This window comes from Pseudophryne corroboree, chromosome 6 (genome assembly GCF_028390025.1).
Source record: "Pseudophryne corroboree isolate aPseCor3 chromosome 6, aPseCor3.hap2, whole genome shotgun sequence".
Taxonomy (NCBI): Eukaryota; Metazoa; Chordata; class Amphibia; order Anura; family Myobatrachidae; genus Pseudophryne; species Pseudophryne corroboree.
Window position 1 is genome coordinate 323,798,897 of NC_086449.1, and position 10,542 is coordinate 323,809,438.

The window sequence follows — 10,542 nt, forward strand, 5'->3', positions numbered from 1 at the left end:
GTGCGTCATTTATTCTACTCCAGAAGGTGTATTCTTGGACATACCTGAGAATCACGCTCAGGAAGTGCGAGACATGTTAGACTCCCCATCAAAATTAATGTCACATACCATTATGACAAATAGGACTCCCTCCCAGGTAGAAGAAATGACATCCCAGATACCAGAGTCACTTTGGACAAAAGATGGACAAGACACTGGATTAATGGCAAACGTAGCTCCAGTAGTTGTGCAAGTAAAAGATGGTAGGATAGCTCCAAAAATCCCACAATACCCTCTGAAGCCAGAGGTGGAGTTAGGAGTGTATCCCGTAATAGAGCGCTTGCTACAACAGGGCATTCTGGTAAGAACATCCAGCACAGCCAATAGTCCCATCTTCCCTGTGAAAAAGAGTGGGGGGACGGGTTACCGGCTAGTGCAGGATCAAAGGGGGATTAACAAAATAGTTGAGAGTCAGTTCCCCGTAGTGCCAAATCCAGCTGTCATCCTTATGCAAATCCCTCCCACTGCGAAATTTTTCACTGTTATTGACCTCTGCTCCGCTTTCTTTTCGGTACCCCTGCATCCTGACAGCCAATATTTGTTTGCATTTATATACAGAGGAGTCCAATACACCTGGACTCGATTACCACAAGGTTTCATAGATAGTCCAAGTATATTTTCCCAGGCTTTGCATAATTGTTTACAGTCTTTCCAACCAGAGAGTGGATCAGTATTGATACAGTATGTGGATGATTTACTACTGTGTTTAGATTCATTGGAAGCGTCCCTGAAGGATACGAAACAGCTCCTGTTTCATCTTTCAGACACAGGACACAAGGTTTCCAAAGACAAGTTGCAATTATGCCAAACTAAAGTAAAATATTTGGGACACTGTCTAACACAAGGACTGAGACACCTGACCGCTGATAGAATTCAAGCAATTAGAGACATGACTCTGCCACAAACCCAGCAACAGATCAGAACGTTTTTAGGAATGTGTGGGTATTGCCGTAACTGGATCCCAGGATTTTCCATTCTAGCATTACCTTTGCAGGAGATGGTCTCCTCAAACAAACCTGATCGGATTTCGCATACAGACGAGTCCGAAATGGCATTTGAGAGACTTAAACAGTGCCTAACGCAGGCACCAGCATTAGGTATGCCAGACTATGGGAAACCCTTTGAGCTGTACGGAACAGAAAGTGCTGGTTGCGCGGCAGGCGTCCTAACCCAAAAGCACGGTGATGCCAGCAGGCCGGTAGCATATTACAGCGCTCAGCTAGACACGGTAGCGCGATCCCTCCGCACATGCTTGCGAAGCGTTGCTGCGATAGCATTGCTAGTAACGAAAAGCGAAGATGTAGTGCTAGGTCACAACCTCACAATTCATACACCACATGCAGTGTCAGCCTTGCTAAATTCTGCCCAAACCAGGCACGTCTCATCAGCGCGGTTTACAAGATGGGAATTTGCACTAATGGCCCCCGTAAACATCACCATAAGGAGATGCAGTGCATTAAATCCTGCAACATATCTCCCAGGTGTGCCTGGACAGGCACAAAGGGTGGAGGATGAGAGTGGTGGGGAAGGAGGATTTAATACAAAGGAGGACACACATGATTGTATGGAATATTTGACCCAAAATTTCACGGCAAGGCCTGACATCAGTGACATCCCACTGGAAGAGGTAGATCTTACTTTCTACACGGACGGTAGTTGTCACAGACAGTCAGACTCGGGAGACTTGTGTACCGGATACGCAGTCGTAGATGACCAAGGCACCATAGAAGCAGAACCGCTAGGCCCACCTCACTCAGCCCAGGTTGCTGAACTGGTCGCCCTAACCAGAGCATGTGAATTGGCTAAGGGCAAGTCAGCCAATATCTACACCGACTCTAGATACGCCTTCGGGGTAGTCCATGATTTTGGAGCCCTATGGCGCCTCAGAAATTTCATGACAGCAGCTGGTACACCGGTAGCGCATGCAGCCCACATCAAAAGGCTTCTAACGGCGATACAGGAACCCGACAGAGTGGCTGTTATCAAGTGTAAAGCACACACATATAGCCAAGACCCAGTATCACTTGGTAACAGCCGAGCAGACGAAGCTGCTAAGTTAGCAGCTGGTACCCCCAGACAGACAGACACCACACAACTGATGGTATTTAATACCATCAACACACAGAAGTTGTGTGAAATGCAAAATTTGTGTTCCACACAGGAAAAGGCAGTCTGGAAGGCAAAAGGATATGGCCAGGAGTCCTCAGGACTCTGGACGGATGGACAAGGTAAACCAGTGGCCCCCAGAGCATACCTTCCATGTTTAGCTGAGGCAGCACACGGGCTGACTCATCTGGGCAAGGAGGGAATGTGCAAGTTGGTAAGAGCATATTGGTGCGCCCCAGGATTTTCATCTCATGCGAGTAAGAGAGCAATGTCATGCCTTACCTGCTTGAGAAAGAATATCGGAAAGGCAATACCAACAGAACCATCTCATATCCCACCTACAGGCGGCCCTTTTCAGGTAATACAGATTGACTTTATTCAATTACCCCCTTGTCGAAATTTGAAATATGTACTTGTTTGTATAGATGTATTCTCAAATTGGGTCGAAGCATTTCCTGCGGCCACAAATACCGCTATGTTTACTGCTAAGAAAATTGTGCAGGAATTTGTATGTAGATACGGTATCCCTAGAATAATTGAAAGTGATAGGGGTACCCATTTTACAGGTGATGTCTTTCAAGGAATGTGTAAGTTGATGGGAATTGATAGCAAGCTGCACACTCCATATCGCCCCCAGGCGAGTGCAAAGGTGGAAAGAGTGAACAGCACTATTAAAAATAAACTGAGCAAAGTTATGGCAGAGACAGGATTGACATGGCCAGAAGCTTTACCCATTGTACTATACAGCATCAGAACCACTCCCAGGTCCCCTCTTAATCTGTCCCCCTTTGAAATCTTGTTTGGCCGACAACCGCATGTTATGATTAACCCTCAGGATGATTTGAAATGTAACAATGAAGTGACTGTAAAATACTTGATTAACATGAGTAAAGAGCTAAGGAATCAAAATGATAATTTGAAGTTGGTGATTCCTGATTTACCAGATAGTAATTGTCATGACATTGAACCTGGGGATTATGTAATGATACGGAATTTTCTACGCTCAGGTTGCCTTATTGACAGATGGGAAGGACCATACCAAGTCTTATTGACTAGCACTACAGCATTGAAGGTTGCCGAGAGAGAGACTTGGGTTCATTCGTCCCACTGTAAGAAGGTTGCTGATCCAGAGAGGTCCCGTGATAAGGAACAGACGGTAGAGGAAGTTGTATCACTGGAGTGTCTGTTCCAGGAGGACTGAGGCGGCACCTGAGCATTGAAGATCACAAGATCAAAAGCAGTTGTCGATTCCCTGTTCCCTTTTATTGTTTTTCTCCACTTCCCATCCCCTCTCCCTCAATTATTTTTTTCCCCCTTCTCATTCTTCTCCGTTTCCTCCTATAAGATGGACTTGCCCCAAGAGACTGTGATCCGGATTTTCCTGTTGACCATGATGTTGACCAGAGCAGTCTGTTCCGGCGAGAGTACCATGGAGGTCGAGAGAGGTTCTGGAATGGGTTCTGATGACAAAGATGGAGGCGTAGTTTTCCAAGAACAACTTAACCAACAAGTAAAGGCGAGTATCAGAAAACGATCCGATAGCATTGATAATAGAAGGAATTGTGAAGGATTGTTAGCTGAAGAAAACTGTATCTGTAGGCTCTGTGACAATGTAGTTGAGGATGGGTGCATCAAGAAATGCCAATCCAGTTTTAATATCCACATGGACCGGCATCCCTTGAGTGACTATCACTCCTTAGTGGGTAGTGTGTTAAATCAAACAGATTGTTGGGTATGCTCTCAAGTACCTCAAGGTCATAGCAAATCAGGACTAGTACCATTCCCTTTAACGGTAGGAGAGGTACTTGAGCTAAAGGGTGGGAGACCGGTGGACAGGAGGTTTAATATCTCCAGTCCTCCTAGTTTGAAGCACCACCAATATCATGTGGATAGATCCCTAATATGTTTTAACATTACCAATCCCCGAAAGCCGGGAAATTGGGAAGTGTCATGGAGTAACCAAACCATGACCTTTTCATATAGAGCAGATAGAATGCCTACAGATACAGAGCTTATACGCCACATAGCCAGTAGAGAAAAATCTTTCCGATATAGGTATACCCTAGGAAGTAGGATTACGAGAGTTGGAGAGGTATCACCAGGATGCTGTGCACATATCGTACAAACTGATACGTGTACTAGACAGATGGGAGAATTAGGGTTAGGAGATTTCACATGGAAGATGTGTAATATGGTTATGTCCTACTCTGTCCCATATGTTCTCCCCGATGATGCATATTTCATATGCGGGAGGAAGGCGTATAAGTGGCTTGCCCCAAACTCTGAAGGATTGTGTTATATTGGAAAAGTACTGCCTGAGGTAATGACTGTATCACATGCCAAAATGAAAGATATACACCGTGGTGCCCAAGCTCCTTATACTCACACCCATTACGAGCACGTAGTTAAAAGGCAACTGACAGAAAGGACAGAGCATTCGGCCTCTGACATGATCCATGAATCCACCGGGATTCAGGTTCTACTTGCGTTAGATTTCACTCGCACCGCTAGAGGAGTGCTGAACTATAGATACATATCTGCGCTTGCAAATTTATTAGACAATATCACTGAAATGTATGACGACACTTTTAGGTATACTGGAAGAGAACTTCAAGCTTATAAAACAGAACTGGTTCAGCATAGAATGGTTCTTAATTATCTCACAGCAGTGACAGGTGGATATTGTGTCACACTGGCAACGCAGTACGGCGTGAAATGCTGCACATATATTACGAATAGCACCGAGGATCCGGTCGAGGTCATAGACCAAAAGATGGACGACATTCTGCAATTAAAGTGGGAAGACACAATCTCACCCTTGCTGCTGTGGGTAATGAGCTGACTGGTTGGGTGTCATGGTTGAACCCGCGAAATTGGTTCTCTGGTTTAGGAGAATGGGCTCAAGGAGTCATAATGGATGTAGGGAAGTTTCTCCTATGTATCTTAGGTGTCGTCATAACGATTGGCTTGATATTTAGATGCGTTCAGGCTTTAACAAAGTGCAAACGTAGTACCAGGGTAATGAGTCTAAGGAGTGAGGAAATTGTAATTCCAATGGATTTGATTTATGACCCAACGGTAGAGACAATGATGTGATGAAAATGCGATTATACGGTCCGTTTCTTTCACCTGTTTTTCCGTTTTCTCCAAGGTAAAAAGACCCACTTGGACGAGGAATTTGACAAGCCTGTATACAGACAACTGATGGATTAAAGAAGAAGTTTTGACAACCTTATACACAGATATTTGATGAACTATGCCATAGACCCCCAGTTTCCCTAGAAATTTTAAATTTACGCTAGCCCAACACTTTTGTAAGTCTATGGACATTGACAAAGCTTTTTGCCCACACTTTTTGGCAAAAACCCAAAGAAGACTGCATTCAACAGACACCGAACAAGACTTCAACCGACACATGTTCATTAACCTGACATAGAATACCACTGCATTTACCATAATTGTGTCTTATCTTCATCTCTACAACCTTCAGGTAATAACACACATAGTCGATAGGGAATACCGGCACAGATATCAGCAATCACATATTCCCCCATTCATGTATCATCAACTAAAATGTGCTCCCCCATTTTTTTTGCAACCAAAAGCCGAAAAGAGCTCGGTAACGTTTGACAGCCCATCCACAGACCCGTACCACGGGATAAGAAGGAATTCAAATGTATACTTTGCAATACCTCGAAGCTTGATTTACAACACGTACGGCACGATGATACATGACCCCCCAAACATGGATTCATACACACATGCTTCTGCTATCTCACTAGGTCATACCCTTTTCACACCTTCTTCTCTCCTCCCCTACCCAACCATGGAAATGTATTTACACCTGACATATATTTTTCTCTTTTTGAAATGTTTTAGGAAGTGGCAGTTATTGGTGACTGCCAAAGGGTGGACTGTCAAAGTCAGACAAATATCACGATGCACACTACCATATTTGCACCTCATACAGGTCCACGCTGCGCATGCGTGCGCTCTCCCGTGCGTGCGCATACTCGCTGTTACGGGCACCCGCAGGCGCACGGTATGCGCATTTACGGTAGAGTTTCTGTGTGCCCAGCGTGCGACTCAATCGTTACATATTTTAACTATATAATGTATTTTGTAGATTATGGTCCCTTTGATAGAATCTGAAAGTTTAGTTAATGTAGCATGTTCATGGACAAAGAGATCCCTCTTTGTTTGATACGAAGGGTCAGACATGGGTCATACAGTGGTGTTTAGTATCCATCGGAAGAGTATTTAATTAGCAATATTCCGGTGTTGGTTTGAAGCGGATTAATCGCTCGTGCGAATAGTTATGGACATAAGAAGTTTATATCCATTTACTATTATTTGCACTCACTTATCCATGCGGCGGGAAACCTAGTTTCCCACCCACCTGAGCAGTTGGAAATGGTCTCAGCCCACCTGTATGAATCAACCTATGACCTTTTGTTATAATGCGAAGACGAAATCCTGTGTCCAATGAACAAGGAGATTGTAGGGACCATTGAATTGTATTGTGTGTGGGTCATAAATAGACAAGCCGATCATATCCAGCTCACTCTCTTCAACGGTTCTCATCACTGATAATCGGGAGCTGGATATTCAGAAAAGCGCATGCGATCGTTCCCTTTGTGCGTAAGTTTTCTCAGCAATCATATTGTCTTTATTGTTATTGTGAGCCATATCTCTCTCTCTCTCTCTCTCCTCCTCTTTCTCTCTCATTTTCCCTTAACGTAATTGTATTGTATTTCCTGTGTAGTTATCTGGTTAGTTAGTCTATGTTATATTGTAGTGTATGACTTGTATTGTATTATTCTTTTTCAAGCATATCATTCATATAAGGCGTTAGACCCTAAGCCCGGTATTCGTGTATTTCTTATAGTGTTAAGTATTCTCAGAGCGTCGGTGACGCTCGAACAGCTTTTAAGTTAATAAGGTTACACTGTGTTGCATCCACACTCTATCACTACACTAAGGTTTTCCTGTATAATACATTGTTCATGGTTTACATATAAAGGTTTAACATTGTGAGCGTCAGCGCCGCTGGTGATCTCCTCGTGGTCCCGAGCGTCCGCTACGCTATAGCGAACCATTACGTTAGTCGGCAGCCAATAGCGTGCCTGCCTGTGATCTCTTGGCCGTGAGCGAACGTGACGCTTGAGCGTCTCGACTACGGCTAAGCCATTGCTACGCAACGTGCGTACCCTTACGGTACTCCATACGTCAATAGCGTACAGTGTTCTTAGACCTCTTAAAGGGTTTTAAATAAGATAAATATTTGGCTTTATCACAGGAATAATTCACTGCTTTCTCTGTGTAATGGAGGCAGTACGTGGCTGTAATCATTGGCGCTGATAGGTGGCAGGACTCCCTTACATACCCTCCAACATGACCCATTCCATTAGGTACAAAATGCTCTGGACTTCCTTTCTAGTGGTGGCTCCAGAGGTGGGGCTGCAGCATAGTCCAAAATTCCGATGGGGGAGCCACACCTACTGCCACCCTAAACTGCCAAACATTTCCTGCCGGGACTTATTGGCAGTTGGTGTGGCTCCCCTATTGAATTTTGGACTGTGCTGCAGCCCCACCTCTGCAACTGCCACTACCAAGGAAATCCAGGAACAGAGCATTTTGTACCTAATGGAATGGGTCATGTTGGAGTATATGCTCTTATGGAGTTTACAATCTCTGGGATTCCTGCTCAGATGGCGACTGATGCTGCTGCACACATGGCCCTGCCTCCATAAGAAAAGGGTCAGGCCCTTCAGGTTCTGGGGCCAACCTGGCTCACAGCACTGGGTCAGTCATCCAATATTGCTCAAAATGGTTGGGAAGTGAGAAAATGAATCGTTGTTTTGGGCATCAGTTGGCCGCTTAGTCCCCAGGGGCCCTGGTGCAATGCACCTCCTGCACCAGTGGTAGTTCCGCCCCTGCTACCCATTACCATTAATCACATTGTGCAAGTAGCTTGTTGCTGTGTAACTGTGCAAACATTATATTAACAATAATGCCTAAATTATTACTGGGCAAGTGTCTTGATGGCACAGTGCTGACCAGTTTTTAATGTATTAGAATTGTATTTGCAATGTACTTTGAACATTTATAGTATGGCCCCAATCTTTTCATAGCCCCTAAAGTGGCCATAGGTAGGCTGCAAGTTTAAAATGGCTGGTATACACAATGCGACATGAACTGGAAAGGGGCAAGACCACACGCGGGGGGTGCCTAATACTTCTAAATAGCTAAGTGCTCCTTATTCCCCCTACCGTAAATCTGCTTTACACGGAAACAAGTTATATCTCCCAATGTTCCTACTTTAAGGGGTGAATTTACTAAGGTCCGTGTTTGCCCGAGTTTACAATCTCGGGAGTGTTTGGCCATTTTTACAAACAGAGAAATTTACCACAGTGAAATCACGGGAGTGTTACATCAAACCACACTTCAAAACAAGGGTGCTCAGGCTAATTCCGACAAATACAGCATCGGACAAACTTGGAAGGTAATTTACCTAAATTGCTGTTAGCAAAAACAGGCATAAATGGGTCAAACCCAGGGCCAGAATAGAAGTTTCAAATACACCACCTTTTCCCTAGTGTGTTTGCCATGTGTGTACGCTTAAACATCACAGTGCACTCAATTTGTTGCCTATAAAAAGGGAATACAGCAGTGGTTCCCAAACTTTTTTGAATCATGGCACCGTAGAGCAGGCATGTGAAGAATTAAATCAGAGTTCTAAAGCAGCAGACAATATATATACACAAAAGAGCTGGAATGTGTAGTGGAATACACATGAGGTATAACACAGATATTATCCTGCTGTCTGTGTATGATTGACACAGGACAGAGTTAGGTTTACGATCACCAAATGAGGATTGCAGATAGGATCAAGGCATAGTCAGGTGCAGGTGAAGGTGCCAGAAAGTCACTCCATTAGCGGTCCCCCCCCCCCCCGTGGAAGATGCGTTTCACCCGTGCGGGCTTGTTCACCCGGAAGTGAACAAGCCCGCACGGGTGAAACGCGTCTTCCACGGGGGGGACCGCTAATGGAGTGACTTCCTGGCACCTTCACCTGCACCTGACTATGCCTTGATCCTATCTGCAATCCTCATTTGGTGATCGTAAACCTAACTCTGTCCTGTGTCAATCATACACAGACAGCAGGATAATATCTGTGTTATACCTCATGTGTATTCCACTACACATTCCAGCTCTTTTGTGTATATATATTGTCTGCTGCTTTAGAACTCTGATTTAATTCTAAAAAACTGAGTTTGTACTTTTCTATTACCTGGAAGATAGCACCAGGCAGATACTTCACACTATTAGTTTTATCACCAGCAGAGGGCAATATACTGCTACATGATCTCATTCATTGTGATTTCAAGTGTTATTTCTTGTACTGATGATAACATTGCATCTTGGATTTACCCCTTCTTTGATTCATGATATGTAATTCTTTAAATATGAATTAATTTCTATACCTTGTTCATCCCTAGGTGCACTATAACGTGCGCCAATATCTGTTAGAGACCTAATAATAATTACTTGGTGACACTGAATATTCTATTTTGCTTACCTTCTCCCACATATAAGTGTACTGGAATTATTAATTTTGTGCCTTTTTCTTGTTCTACTATTTTCCGTGGACTTTCATCCACGATCCACGGAGCATGATACCACGGATGTGGGATTTATGAGCCGTGCCTAACGTGGACAGCAGATCCACACATTTCTTCACTCTTTACTCATTCACTCCTTTTCATCTCCTTTATTGTTTTCATCCCTCTCTTTAATTTCCTATATAGGTGCACTCTCATTGGTGTACTTATCACATAAATTCTCTACTATCATACCACGCTGCAAATGCCCGATCTCGTCCGATCTTGGAAGCCAAACAGCGCTGGGCTGGGTTAGTACCGGGAGAGGAGACCCCCTGCAAATACCTGGTGTTGTAGAGCAGGAATTATTTTCCTTTCTATGTGAAGTGCGACGCCAACAGCAGTATCACTACTTATTCTGGTTCTTACCACACTTTCTTTCCACGAAAGGCTTACCACCAATAATTTTGGCTTATGCTATGAAGTCAGGTTTTTTGAATGTTGGTGACCATTAATTTCCGATTGTAAGCAGCCCTTTTTGGGACTTACCTATCATTATCGCTATGACCACTCCTCGGTCCCATTAATACAGACATTCTGTACTGGTCAGGGGAAATGGGGGTAAGACTATCAAGTGTCTACAACCCTTTCAATCACTTATTGTGAAAAAAACAGACCAGAACATTTTAATCCTTTACTCTATATCTGTAATATCTTTATTTCATATGGATCACTTCTATGGGTAATTATGTTTTTAAACTTCAAATATTAAAAATTATGTTTTATAATATTT

At 43.8% G+C, this 10,542-nt stretch overlaps 1 pseudogene; it reads left to right on the forward strand.

The window, feature by feature from the left end:
• The first annotated feature begins 9,990 nt into the window (after window positions 1-9,990).
• LOC134936873 (5S ribosomal RNA) lies at window positions 9,991-10,109 on the forward strand (annotated as a pseudogene).
• Window positions 10,110-10,542: the final 433 nt, after the last annotated feature.